We start from the raw sequence: 15,072 nt of genomic DNA, 5'->3' as shown, positions 1-15,072 counted from the left end.
TTATTGTGAATGTAATTATCAGATTGAATTGTGCATGTGTTTGTGTTTGAAAGGGGAAAGTTAAGGTTATGTGGTCACTGGAAGGAAACTTAGAGGATGAACCATGGGACTGTATAACATAGTAAACCCCCTTGTGGACGATGAATGTGGTTAATAGTGTGTAGCAGTTTGATATTATTGATGAATTCCAAAAAGAAATATTAGATTATGTTTGTAAACTGATCTTTTCCTCTGGGCATATTAGATTATACTGGATTCATAGTTTACTTGATTAAGTAATTATGTAAACCTCTTGTGCCAGTAGGGCGTTGAGTCATCACCCTTTGGTGGGTGGGACCTCACAGATAAAAGACATGGTAAAGGACAAAGTTAGGGGCTTTTGAAGTTGGAGTTTGATGCTGAAGCTTTAAGCTGGAGCCCCAGGAAGTAAACTCACAGAGGAAAGAGAAGCAAGACCCTGGAAAGGAGGAACCCAGGAAGCCTGAACCCTCACAGATGTTGGCAGCCATCTTGCTCCAACACGTGAAAGTAGATTTTGGTGAGGGAAGTAACTTAGGCTTTATGGCCTGGTATTTGTGAGCTCCTACCCCAAATAAATACCCTTTATAAAAACCAACCAATTTCTGATATTTTGCATCAACACCCCTTTGGCTGACTAATACAATACTGCAAATATAAGAATGTTCATCCATGAACTAAAACAAATGTATGTCACTATTACAAGGTGCTAATAATTGGGTGGTATATGGGAAAAATACACCCAATGCAAACTACAGACTATAGTTAACAATAATATTTTGATATTCTTTCACCAATTGTAACAAAGGTATCACACCAATGTTAAGTGTCAATAATAAGAGTATGAGATTTTTCTTTTTGGAGCAATGGAAATGATCTGAAATAGTGGTGATGAATATGAAATTCTGTGATTATACTGAGAGCCATTTATTATATACTTTGGATGGATTATATGGTGTATAGATAAAACTGCTTTTTAAAAAAGTTAAATGATTATGAAAAACATTAGTTGGGTCATTATATTTATGTTTTTAACTACATGTTTCCTAGTCTAAGTTTTTAGGTAGTGAACATTTGTCAACTGGTTATTAAAATCTTGGCCACCAATATTTAACCAAAAAAAAAAGGAGGGGGGACAGGTTATAGCAGTAAACTGAAAGAACTCCCAATAGCCAAAGCTGGAACAATTTGAGCAATAAAATAAAGCACTAATGAATTATAACACAAAGTGTAAAATAAATAACCATGAGTTCATACCAATATAAATAGATTGAATAAATAAATAAATAGAAAATAGACAAATGTCCCATGCAGAAGCATCCAAATAGTTTATGTAAGTACTTTGCCCTCAAGGAGATGGACTGTAATTTCCCACTTCTTAAGTTTGGGCTATGCATAGCAACTTCTTTCCAAAAATTGTAGAGTGGAAATGGTGAACAAAAGAGTAACTTAGTAGTGGAGAAAACTGACAAACTCTACCTAAGACAAGATCAACAGTCATAAGTCATGTTGATAGTAGGTAAATTGATGTGATGAGAAGGACACTTCACTTCTGTGCTTTTCCTCCCCCAAAAAGTCCATAACCTTAGTCTAATTAGGAGAAAAACATCAGACAAATCCTAATTGAGAGACATTCTACAAAATATCTGACCAGTACTCCTCAAAACTGTCAGCAGCATTAAAAAAAAAAGAAAAAGAAAAAGAAAATCAGAGAAGCCACCACAGGCAAGAGAAGGCTAAAGAGACACAATGACTAAACATAACATGGGATCCTAGATGAGATCTAGGAACAAAAAAAAAACAGCTTTAGGTAAAAACTAAGGAAATCTGAGTAAAGTATGGCTTTTAGTTAATAATAATGTATCAGTATTGATTCATTTATGGGGATAAATGTATAATACTATTGTAAGATATTAATAATGGGAAATAATGGGAAACTTGGGTATATGGTAATAACTGTATTATCTTTATATTTTTTCTGTAAATCTAAAACTTTTGAAATAAACAAGTTAAAAATTAAAAATAGTTGTTATAAAAGAAAGTATATGTCTAAAGTAATGAATAAAATAGATGATACATAATGGAAAATGAAGGATAGTATTGATTATCTGGAAAAACAACAACAACAAACCCAGCACTTTTCAGAGAAATAGAACAGAATCCAGAGTCTCTACAATACATGAGTCACAATGTCCAAAATACAATCCATAATCACTTGATGAAGAAACAGGAAACATGAAAAATTTAAAAGAAAATGGTCAATTTCTATTTTTCAGAGAGCAACTCCCAAGATAATGCAGATGTTGGAAGTAGCAGGCAAAGATTTAAAAGTGACTATTTTAATTATACTTAAGAATATAAAGATAAAAATGTTCATAATGAATGAAAAGATAGGAGATATCAGGAGGAAAATAAAAATGCTAAAAAATAGAACTTTTAGAACTGAAAAATGCAATATCTGAAATAAAAATATGCATTGAATAGGATTAATAGCATGAACATGACAGAAGAATTAATGAACTTGAAGATAGATCAACAGAAATTATGAAATCTGAAGAACAGAGAGAAGATTGAAAAAAATGAACAGAGCCTCAGGACCCTGAGGACAATATCAAATGGTCTAACATTGTATAATTGGAATAACAGAAGGAGAGAAAAGAGAAAATGGAAGATAAAAACATTGGAAGAAATGTGGCTGAAAGTTTCCTCAATTTAGTGAAAGAAAAATTAACAGAATCATGAATATCAGAAATCCACAAGCAGGATAAGTCCAAAGAAAAGTCATGCCAGGACACATCATAGTCAAACTGCTGAAAAACAAAGGTAAAGGGAAAATCTTGAAATGAGGTTGAAAAAATTAACACATTAACTATAAGGGAACAATTCAAATGACTGTTGCCTCCTAGTCAATAGCAATGAGGCTGGAAAGCAGAACAATATCTTTGATATGCTGAAAGAAAAAATACAACTCACAATTTTATACTCAGAAAAAAAAATCCTTCAGTAATGAAGGATTAAACACATTTTCAGATAAAAGAAAACCAAGAGAATTCATTGCCAGTATACCTGCCCTGCAAAAAAAAAAAAAAAAAAAAGCAAAAGGAATTTCTTCAGGTAGATGGAAAATGAAAACAGATGGAAATTTAGATCCATCTATATAACACAATCAACCTTATTGTAGAATATGGACTATAGTTAGTATTATAGTACAAGTATAAGAATGTTCTTTCATGAATTATGGCAAATGTCTGACACTGATACAAATTGTTAATAATAGAGGATATGGGGAAAATACGCCTCATGTAAACTATGGATTATAGTTAATAGTACTATTTTAATAATCTTTATCAATTGTAAAATGGTAACTACTATTAAAAGAACAGGGAAGCGGACTTGGCCCAGTGGTTAGGGTGTCCGTCTACCATGTGGGAGGTCTGCGGTTCAAACCCCGGGCCTCCTTGACCTGTGTGGAGCTGGCCCATGCTCAGTGCTGATGCGCGCAAGGAGTGCTGTGCCACTCAGGGGTGTCCCCTGCATAGGGGAGCCCCACGCACAAGGAGTGTGCTCCATAAGGAGAGCTGCCCGGCGTGAAAAAAAGTGCAGCCTGCCCAAGAATGGTGCCACCCACACGGAGAGCTGACCCAACAAGATGACACAACAAAAAGAAACAGATTCCCATGCCGCTGACAACAACAGAAGCGGACAAAGAAGAACATGCAGCAAAAAGACACAGAGAACAGATAACTGGGGCAGGGGGGAAGGGGAGAGGAATAAATAAAATAAATAAATCTTAAAAAAAAAGAAATATATTAAAAAAAACCAAAAAAACAGTACACTTACAAAAATGTGCTATCATCAGTTATAACAACTGTTCCATTCCAATGCAAGGTGTGGTGTATAGGAATCCTATATTTAATGAATAATTGTTCTGTAAACCCACAACCTCACTAATAATTTTTTTTAAAGAAAAGAAGGATGAGACTTTCAAGTGATTAATAAATGGGTAAATAATTATTTCCTAGCAACTGATATGAAAATAAAGTTTTTCTATGTAGTGTTACTTTACATTAATGTGTCTAACTACATGTGACAGAATATTAAATCAGAAGTTTCAGCTGAGAAACCAAGATGCAATAGAGGGAACATTCCAAAGGATATGGTAATCCAGATACAGATTTTTCAAAGGAAGTATCCAAGAATACTTTAAATGATTCACCCATATTAAGAGTATAAAATATTTGAATTGTTGGAGGGTTGAAGAAGATTTTTGAGAATGATTAATTTAGCAAAAGCTATGCTGTGATTACCAATCTTCACCACCCAAAGGGTGGGCAACTGGCACTCCAGTCTAATGAAATGTGGCTTCATTTGCCTCACTTGGCTAACTTAACATGTGTTCCCTGTGGTTGAAGGACTTAAGGAACTCAGATTATTTATTTTTATACAGGCAGATTTATTGAGGTATGATGCTTTACATAACATAAAATTCATATTTTTTAGATGTACGGTTCTGTGAGCTTTGGCAAATGTATGCAGTTGTTTTAATAATACCATATCATCACCTTCAACCATTCTCTCTATAGACAATCCTCTTCCCATACTCCCAGCCACTGAGAAACACTTACTTGATTTTTGTCTTTTTCAGAATGTCTTATACATGGAATCTTATATAGATTTTTTCTGTCTGGCTTCTTTCAATTAACATTGCTTTTGAGATTCATCCATGTCACTGCATGAATCACTAATCTTATGAATAAACCACATTGTTTATCCATTCACCAGTTGATGAATTTTTGGGTTGTTCCCAGTTTTTGGTAATTATGAATAACGCTGTTTCAAGACTTGTGAACAGGTCTTTGTGTGAATATGTTTTCATTTCACTTGGGCTAGGAGTGGGGTTTGGGGGCAATATGCTAAGTGTATATTCAACTTTATTGGATTGCTGTTTGAATCGACCTGGGAAATCAGTGAGATGAATTGACAAATAGCTTTAGCAGGAATGAAGAAGGGCTTTCTGCTCTCCCAGATTTATGTTGGGATAAGGAATACATGAGTGTTTACTGTAGACAAGATAGCCTTTGTAGTATTTATCTATCACTGATAACAAACCGCAAAATATAGGAGCTTAAAACAACAGCAACCATTTGCTCACAGTTCTGCAACTTGGGCGGGGTTCACAGCTGACTTGTCTTTGCTCTGTATTGGCTAGAAGTGCAGCTGGTGCAGGAGGAAATGAGATGGCTTCACATCCATGTTTGGTGCCTCAGTTGGCATGGCTAAAATGGCTGAAGTCTGATTTATTCACATGATAACTCAGGACTCCTAAAGAATAAAACAGAAGTTGCAAAATCTCTTAATGCCTAAGCCCAGAAATCGATTACATAGCATCACTTTTGCTGCATTTTATTGGACCATCCCAGTTTCAAAGAAAAGGAAACTAAATTCCGTTTCTTCATGGGAGGCATGGAAAAGTCATATTGTAAAAGGCAGTAGGATGAGGGGGATTTTACAGCTAGTTTTAGAGACAATCTACCACAGCCAGTATTGTATTTTTACTGGATACTGTTTAGTACTGCTAATTAGAATGGATATGGAACCCATGAATAGCAGAAGTGAGGGTGGGCCAAAGGATTCTAGGTGCTAGGAGAGAGTAATTAACTGCGAGAATAAAATCCATTCATTCAGATCAAGCAAACTGAAGTTGAGAGACCCTCAACAGGTCTGGATATTTCCAAAAGGCCAATGGGAAAAAGTGTCCCATGGGAAAGAGAGCGAGAGTTATACATCTTCCAGTCTCAGAGAACACAAAGCCACTTTTTAACCATAAGTTTTATAAATACCTTCTCATTTTTCTTGCCTCTTCTCTCTTCCCCATCCCAACTTCATCTTTGATAGAAACAAGAAGCCAGATAATCAGAAACCACAGTTGCAAACTAGATGAAGAGCAGGGAAAGAAAGGAGCACTAACCTTACATGTATCCAGCCTATAGCAGCCCTAGTTGGAGGAAGTAGAAGATTTTAACATTAAAACAATTTTGAAGTTTTGATTATCTGTTTTCAGACATTTATAATTACTGTACTTGTGACCTAAAGTGATTTTGGGACTTTACCTAAGGGTTACCAGAGAAAATATGAGGCTTGCAATAGTTTTAATATAAGGGTGGGAGAAAAACAACCCACAATGAAAAGATTAAAAAGAGCAGAGGGAAAAAAAAATAAATTGTTTAAAATAACAGTTGTGTAGTTAGGTATATGATAGGTGAGTTTTCATGACAGTTAAAGAGTCATTTAAAGTGAAAATCCAATGTGACGAAGGTACTTGGCATCATATGGCATCACTCACCACTATGTAATATTGGGCAAGTCAATATTAATCATTAATCTTTTTTATACCTCATTTTTTTCATATGTGAAATGAGTATTAGGTAAAATATAAAGTGCTTAGTACAGTATCTGGCACATAGTTGCTGCTCATCATCATAGCTATCATCATCATCTGCCCTAACTCACATTGTTTTGCTAAATTAAATATTTTTGGCAAGAAATTGTTCTGCTTTTTAATTCCCCTTGTTTTAGTAGAGACTCATTTTTTTGGGCTTTCAGAAATAACAATGTTTTTGTAGACTTCAATGATATCCTTAGAAATGCTTAATATAGTGACTAGAACATAGTAAATGCTGAATAAATAGCAGTTGTTCCTACCATTGTTGCTTGAATACAAGCCCTTTTAACTCCCTGTCTTCCCCCTATGTATAGTTATGTGATTGTCAGTACTTCATTTAATCTTTTTGAGTCTCAGTTACATTATCTGTGAAACAGAGCTCTAACTCACTGTACCTACCTCACAGGTTGTTTTGAGGATTGAATAAGTCTTTTTGTGCATGTGAAAGCCGATATAAAACACCACACAAATATGAGCTAGCATTTTTGTTGCTTACTTCCTTTTTATATTACTTATAAATCTCCTTCAGAATGATTTTGAATGGCATCCAATGTTTTCTGCAAGAAAACAAGAAATAAAACTGGTGACTCCATTGACATATAAACTGTTTTCTAAAAGTAGACATGTGTTTTCTAGCCCTTAGAAAATCTAGCTTTGATTTTGGGGAAGTTACAAGATCCCACTAGCCCCCAATCTTTCCTCTTTTTGGTGCTCACCTTCTCTCCTATCTTATCTAAAATTTCTCAATTGATGTTTCTAATAGGGTAGACAAGAAGAGTCTAACTTCTGATAACCCATTCATATTTTACCTGGAAAGGTAAGAAAAATTTAGGTGTTGAGAAAAGTACTGTCTCCTACAACTTCCCAACTAGCATAAATTTATTGATTAAATTAACTCAATGTTACTTAAGAACATCCATTCTAAAAGTGTGAGATCATAAAATGGGCAGATTTCAATGGAGTTGCAAAACATGACCACAGCCACCTAAGAATAAATAACGCAACAAGCTTTCATTCTATTTATGTGTTCCACCAGATGGTGAATTCTCAGTGCATTCTACCTGCAAAATTATGTCCATTGGCTCAGACCTCATTTCATTTTAGAATTCACCTCTTGTTTCAGCACTATGACTTCTGATTCCCACCTGGGCAAAAAAGTCCCTTAAAAGGTAGAGGTCTGTGGAACTTTGATATTATTTATGAATTCCAAAAGGAGATATAGATTGTTTATAAACTGGTTCTTCTGGTGTGATAACCTTTGATTGTATTAGATTCAGATGAGACATCTGATTAAATTATGTTAAGATTAGGGCTCTGATCCAGCCACATCATTAGAGTGCAACTCAGTGTCAAGTCCCAGCCCCCTTGGGGATAAAACAGATGCTCACATGGAAGTAAACACAGAGAATAAGATCACAGAGGAAGAGAGACAACTCATTAGACACAGCAAGAGAGATAAGCCTGATAGTCTACAGCTGACTTTGTGAAGAGAACTAAGCAGCTGAGCTCAGAAAGAAATGACTATTGGTGAATGAGATGAGCCTTATACCAGCCCTCAGCTGAGACTGGAAGAAGCTGGGACCATGGAGCCTTAAAAGGAAGGAGGAAGGCTGAACCTTCACAACATCACCTGCCATCTTGCTCCAACATGTGGACAATTACTTTGGGTGAGAAAATACCTCTTATGGTTCCTTGAGTTGGACTCTTTAGGGCCTTGTGATGGTAAGCTTCTACCCCAAATAAATAGCCTTTATAAAAGCCAACAGATTTCTGGTACTTTGCATCAGCACCACTTTGGTTGGCTAATACAGAATTTGGTACCAAGGAGTAGGGAAGTGCTTTGGCAATTACCAAAATGCTGGAACTTTTATAAATGGGTATAGGGTATTTTTTTGGAATAATTTTGAGGTGTTTGATAGAAAAAGCCTAGGGTGCTTTGAAGAAACTGTTGGTAGAAATATGGATGCTAAAGAGGCTTTTTATGAGGCTTTAGAAGTAAGTGAAACCATTATTGGAAACTGGAAGAAAGGTGATCTGTGTTTTAAAGTTGCAGAGAACATAGCAAGATTAACTCGATGTTTTATGGAAGGCAGAATTTAAAATGGTGAGCCTGGGCATTTAGCTGAAGAACTTTCCAAAGTAAACTAAGAGAATGCGGCTTGGCTTCTACTTGTGCTTATTTTATAGCAACATACTACATGAAAGAGATGAGTTGAGAACTGAACTATTGGGTGCAATGAAACCAGAAACTGATTCCAGGAATCACACACCTCTGGAAATCAAGCCCCCAGATGATAGTGCTCCATTGGAGGACTTAACTAAACTTGGAACTTGTAAATCAGGATTGAAAATGCAGTTATCTAGGAAGGACTTGTGGAAAGTCTTACTGACTGATGGCTTAAACACCTGCTTCTTGCATGCTAAACCAGTAAGCTTTTTCAGAGAGCTGTATGAACAAAACCACTATCTTCCTGGACTGAAAAGGACATCAGTGGGAGAGAAGGAAAGGAAAACAGCTTTAAGAGGAAAAGTGGAAGATGAGATCTGGAATTAAGACATCTCCTTGGACCAAGAAATGAACCCTGCCTATGTGTACAGGGAGGATGAGCTTGCCCTGATAGCTGAAGAGGAAGGCTGTTCCTGCCTGCTGTTTAAGGAGAGTTTTGCTGCCCCAGGGTAGAGGAGATAGAGCACATTCCCCAAGGCTTAGGGAAGGGAAGGTCGACACCCCATAGGTCTGAGAGGGGTGGGCCTGTCCCCCGTAGGTTAAGGAAGTCCAGGTCACCAACTCGTTGCTCTGAGAAGGTTGGTCCTGTAGGCCAGAGATTAGAGAAAATGTTGCCTCTCCCTCCCTTACTAAGGAGATTGAGACTCTACCCCAAAGATTGGGTATGGCCATCACCCCAATGCCCTTGGAAGGTGAGGACTGGAGCTTGGTTGCCATGCAGATGTTAAATGTGGGTGGGACCAAGAAAATAGCCATTGGGCAAGCCTTTGGAAAGGGTGGGCCCCTATGAGGCCCCAGGATGAAGAAATCATCATCTTTAGCATGATTCTCACACTTTGAAATCTGATGAAGGATGCCCTGCAGGTTTATGGAACTGTAGGGGACCCATGACTCATGTTTCTCTCCCAATTTCCTCTTAGGATGATGCAAATGTTTATCCTTTGATTTTTATATTATTCTAAAGAAAACATAATTAAGAAGACAAATTGGAAGTTGTCTCTATATAGTACATTCTAAAATCAATATAATATCCCTTGGATTATCTCTATCAATCCTTATTCTCTAAATCTTCCTTTTTTATTTTCATGATTGAGAATTAGATGGCACAATTATTCTAAATCTTCAGAATAATCAGGGTAAGAACTTTCAGTAATGAGGAATTACCAGGGAGTTTAGCCACCACTCTAGTCAATTACTTTGTTTTGCCTGAGTTTATGAACACATACTGTTCCCTTAAAATTAGATAGAGGCAAACATCTTGCAAATGGATGTCACTTTTAGAAAGAGGTGTGGGACCAGGAGATCATAATCTGCTTATCATTATGATTGGGAAAACAAGTCAAAATAATGTAAGGGTGGGTTATTTTATCAACTTCTTGGATGTAATTTAGCAAATGATGATTGGAGAAAGGACAGTGATGTACTTACTCTGCTGTAAAGTGAAAATTCATCTCAATTGTTTCCATCCTTATGAAACAGTGTGTTGATTAATGTAATGAGTACAATAAATAGGTAATGGGGGGAAAGTGGTATGGACACAAGGGGAGAAATATTAATTAAAAAGAAATAAAAACACAGGGACAACCAGCAAGATGGCAGGGGTAAGGAGCTACAGAGCAGTTAGTAAATACCCAGAGATTTCTGGAACTAGCTGAAGCACCTGTCTGGGGGCTCCAGGAGGCCAGAGGAGCATCCTACAACATCCTTGAAGGAATAGAAGGAGGAGACTACCCATCTGCCTCTTCAAATCTGCTATTACATGATTTCAATGTTTTTAAATTTTACTTATTGCACCTTTCGTTCCCATAAGATTTGCTATTTTTCTATATATGCTTTCAAATTCTTCTTTGTGCTTATCCACCGTTTTCTTAATATCCTTAATCTCTTTAACCAGCTCATTGAATTTATTAAGGAGATTTGTCTGAACATCTATATCGATGATTAGTTGTCTCATGTGCCTTAGCTGCACATTAAAATTAGAGTATCCAAATTTGGATACATCTAAAGGTCTGGAAGTGGGACCCAAACATCACTAGTATTTAAAGTTCCCCTAGATTGAGAACTACTGCACTAAAATAATTATAGTGAAAAACAGGTGCCCTCTGTCTCATTTCCACTTCCAGCAGCAGTTCTCAAAGTTTTAAGCCAGGATCAGTAGCACTGGCATCACCTGGACTTATGAGAAATGCACATTCATGGGCTCCACCCCAACCTACTAAATTATAATCTCTGGAGATATGGCCTAGTAAATATATTCTAATTCATGCTAATGTTTGAGAGCCACTTTTTCTTACAGGCTACATTTCCAACTATGGTTAGCTGTTTACCCTGTATTTACCTCTATAGCTAAATAATATGTTTATAATCCTATCTCTTGATTTGATAATTTTATTCTTCATCTTTTGATTTTCTGATATAATAAATGTGCATTTTGTTTTTTGTTCTTTTCTCCTTCCCTATACCCTTTATAGAGTTATAATATTTTGTTAAATAGTTATAATTTTTTGTTAAATCCACAGTCTGTGTTTACATTAATACCATAATGTGTGGACCGATATTGGTCCTGGCAAAGCTATGATGAATCATGTAGGTAAGATGAATGAATCATTACCTATATACTTAAACTGTTTTTTCTGGGATTTATATTTGCCTGGTTTGTCCAATTGGTTCATTTATCTATGCTAATTTTTTAATTTACCCCACTAGATCTGTGGTATGCCCTAGTAATATAATTTTCAAATATTCAACTTTGAAATATTCTGTCCCTGTGCCTCTCAGCCCTTCATCTTCCTGTTCTGATCTGGACTAACCAGTTTTCTTTGACTCTGCTATACAGATGACATTCTGTGCTTGGCATGGTCCTTGACCCCCTCCCCCACAAACACACACACTTTGTCTAGTTTGCAGGCAAATCTGCTACTTCTATCAAAACGTATACTGATCCCTTCTTGTTACCTTCTCTGCTACAATCCTGTTCAAGGCACCATCACCTCTCACCTGGATGACTGAAATAGCCTCCTTAACTCTTCCACCCATATTTCCCTTCAGCCGATTCTCCACAATGCAACACTTTATATAGAGAAGGATTTAAGTAAAAGTTTAGAACACGGATAACCTTTTCATTTGCAGAGACTCTATGGAGAATTTTCGGAATGAGATAACAGCAACCCAAATGTGTGGAACAAGGAAGTAAAAAGCCAACTTATGGAGATTATGAGCAAAGACAATTTGACTGATATACTGAGTTTGTACCATGGAGTTGCTGAAAATAAGATGAAAAGGGTCAATAAGGTTTTTGTTTGTTTCTTTTTTGTTTTTGTGTTTTTGATGTTGAGAAACCTAGTGAATTGTTTGCCTTTTTCTTACTGAACTATATAACTCTTTATATGTTATAGGCAATAATAATAGCTCTCAGCTAATTCAAGAACATAGATTTTATTATTATCTTCATTTTATAGATAGGGAAACTTGAAATTCAAAGAGAGTAAGTAACTTAATGTGTTATAGGTAGGATTTGAACCTCTGCAATCCCATTCATGAGCCTGTGCTCTTGAACAATGCCTATACAGCTTTACTTATGTATTATATAGGTTGCAAATATTTTCTCTATTTTTCATTAAACTTTTAAATTTTGTCCATGCTGTCTTTGCCTGTACATATATTTAATCTTTTACATAGCAATTTTCCAATATTTTGTCTTAATTTTACTCAGTATGTGTTTTTGATCTGAGGTGTGGATCTAATTTCACTTTTCCTCTAATTTCAAATTAGCCCCAAAATATATCTACTGCTGAGTTGACATGCCACCTTGATATAGTGTAAATTCAGAAATTTTCCACATAGCTAGGCATTCTACCTATCACTGATTCATTCTGGTTAAATGGAATTCTTTTAAAGATGCAACTCTGTATGGGATACCATTCAGTAATATGAAAGGGCACATTAGTTAGATAATATTGTGTTTGCCTAATACCAAGCTGAGATAAATGTAGGAAGGAATTTCATCCCTTCTTGTAGCTGAATAATATTCCATTGTATGTATATACCACCTTTTATTTATCCATTCATCTATTGATGGACACTTGGGTTGTTTCCATCTTTTGGAAATTATGAATAACTTCAACTCTGGAGGTTAAGGAAGATGTGAAAGAAAAGTTAAATTTTAATGTAGGGTATGGATGGGAAAAATTATTGTCTTTTTCACAATTTTGGCATAAGAGGTCAAAATCGTCACTTTTTTTGGTGACAATTATTGAAGGACATCTGGCACTTACTGCAATAATGAGGGCTTATGATCTGACTCCTTAGTAAGCAAATCTCCAAATTTTTCTGATAAATTTCAGTGTTGGATCAATGGAAAAGCAATAAAACAAAAATAACCATAAGGATAAACTCAATGTGGACAATTTCCCTGAAAATGTGGAACTAAGATGGAAGAAATGCCAAATCTTTTCATTTTCTCCAGGACAACATCATGCATGTACATCAATAGTCCTTCTGTATAATTTCCCCCCCGTTGCACCATGTGCATGCTCTGACCAAATTAATGTCCTTACTTGCCTTCACAATAGTTCACTATGATCTAAAACAGATTCAACCATCTGTCTGTGTTTTCTTCCATTTGCAACATTTGTTCTCCTGCTGATCTGACTGGTTCTTTTTCCTGTTTTTGATTCAGATGGAGCAGGCTGACTCAAAAATATACTAGTTAATCAAAAGCAAGTCTCTTGGGCCACAGAAATATAAAATGTATCCCAGTTAGTAACTTTAAAAATTTTTTAAAAATGTTTAAATAAAAATATATTGCCTGGAAAGCATACCAAGTTTTTACTGACAGAGGCTTTTAACCTGCTGACAAAATAAAATATATGTAAACCTAAAAACATGCTTGGAAGAAATATACAGTTTTCCTTAGATGTAGTCCTAAGGATCATAATGTCTTGTTTCATTAATTTCCTACATTCCCTCTTACATCTCAGTACTTCTGACTGGGATCGTTTACCTTCCTCTTGAAGTACATTCTTTAGGTGTTTCCTCAATGTGGGTCTTTTGGTAGTGAATCCTCTCAGTTTTGTTTGTCTGATAATAGCTTTATTTCATTTTCATTCTCAGAAGATCATTTCATTGGGTATGCAACTGTGTATCCCATTATCTTCTGGTTACCATTGTTGTTATTAAGAAATTAGCTGTCAGTTTAATTATGCCTCCCTTGTGAATAATGTGTCTTTTGTTTCTAGTTGCTTTTAAGAACTTCTTGTCTTTGATTTTCTGCGTCTTCACTCTATGTGCCCAGGGTGAATTTCTTTTTATTTATACTATTTGGGATTTGTTGGTCTTCCTGAATGAGACAACTGATGTCTTTCATCAATCTTAGCCATTATTTCCTGAAATAGTGCTTGTTTCTCTTGAATTACCCCTTTTTGGAATTCTAATTAGACATATTGGCCCTTCTCTGTACTTTAGGTCTTGATGCTTCTCTAATATTTTCTAACTCTATGTCTCTCTGAGGTGCATTCTGAATATTTTTTCAGTTCTATTATCTGCTGATTCTCATCAGCTGTTTCTAATCTGCTTTTTAACCTGTTAGCTGAGCTTTACATTCCATTTACTGCATTTCATTTTTAGAAGTTCAGTATGCTCAGTTTTCAAATATTTCTGGTCAGGTTTTTTTCCTGTTTTTTAAATTATTAAAGAAGTTGTAGGTTTACAGAAAAATCAAGTACAAATACAGAGTTTGCATATACCACCCTATTATTAACTTTGCATAGTGTGGTATATTTGTTACAATTCATGAAAGAAATTTTTATAATTATACTATTAACTATAGTTCATCATTTACAATAAAGTTCACTGTGTTGTACAGTCCTGGTTTTTTTAAAAAAATTTTGATTCTAGTAACATAAAATCTAAAATTTTCCCTTTTTATTTTATTTTTTAAGGAGGTAACAGGGATTGAAACTGGGACCTTGTACATGCAAAACAAGTGCTCAACCACTGAGCTACAACTGCTTTGTCAAATTTTTCCCTTTTAACCACATTCAAATATATAATTAAGTGCTGTGAATTACTTTCATAATGCTTGCTCCGGTCCGGCGGGGGCGAGTCCAGGGACCTGTGGGAAGAAGCAGGGTGGGGCAGGAGTCGAGAGAAGAATGGAGACAAGACAGGATTCTGATCAAGTCTCGTTTATTGGGGGTAAAACATGGGGATATATAGAGAGGGAAGGGAATGTGTACATAGGTGATAGGCTGGTCTTGTGGGTGGCAGACGTCCAAGGAAGGGATTGGCCGACAGTTCTCACCGGGTCTGCAGAGTTTCGCACCTTGTGCATGCATATTGCTGTGGTCACCTGATTAGAAGGCAGGAGGGGGAGAACAAAGAAGCA

At 35.9% G+C, this 15,072-nt stretch overlaps 1 long non-coding RNA gene across 1 annotated transcript in view; it reads left to right on the top strand.

Moving 5' to 3' along the window:
• The window catches only part of LOC131280617 (uncharacterized), a 198,907-nt gene that overhangs the window by 56,026 nt on the left and 127,809 nt on the right, over window positions 1-15,072 (top strand). The gene's annotated exons all lie outside the window — the stretch shown is intronic.

The sequence above is a fragment of the Dasypus novemcinctus genome, chromosome 12, assembly GCF_030445035.2.
Source record: "Dasypus novemcinctus isolate mDasNov1 chromosome 12, mDasNov1.1.hap2, whole genome shotgun sequence".
Classification (NCBI taxonomy): Eukaryota; Metazoa; Chordata; class Mammalia; order Cingulata; family Dasypodidae; genus Dasypus; species Dasypus novemcinctus.
This window is presented reverse-complemented; position numbering and strand designations above follow the sequence as displayed.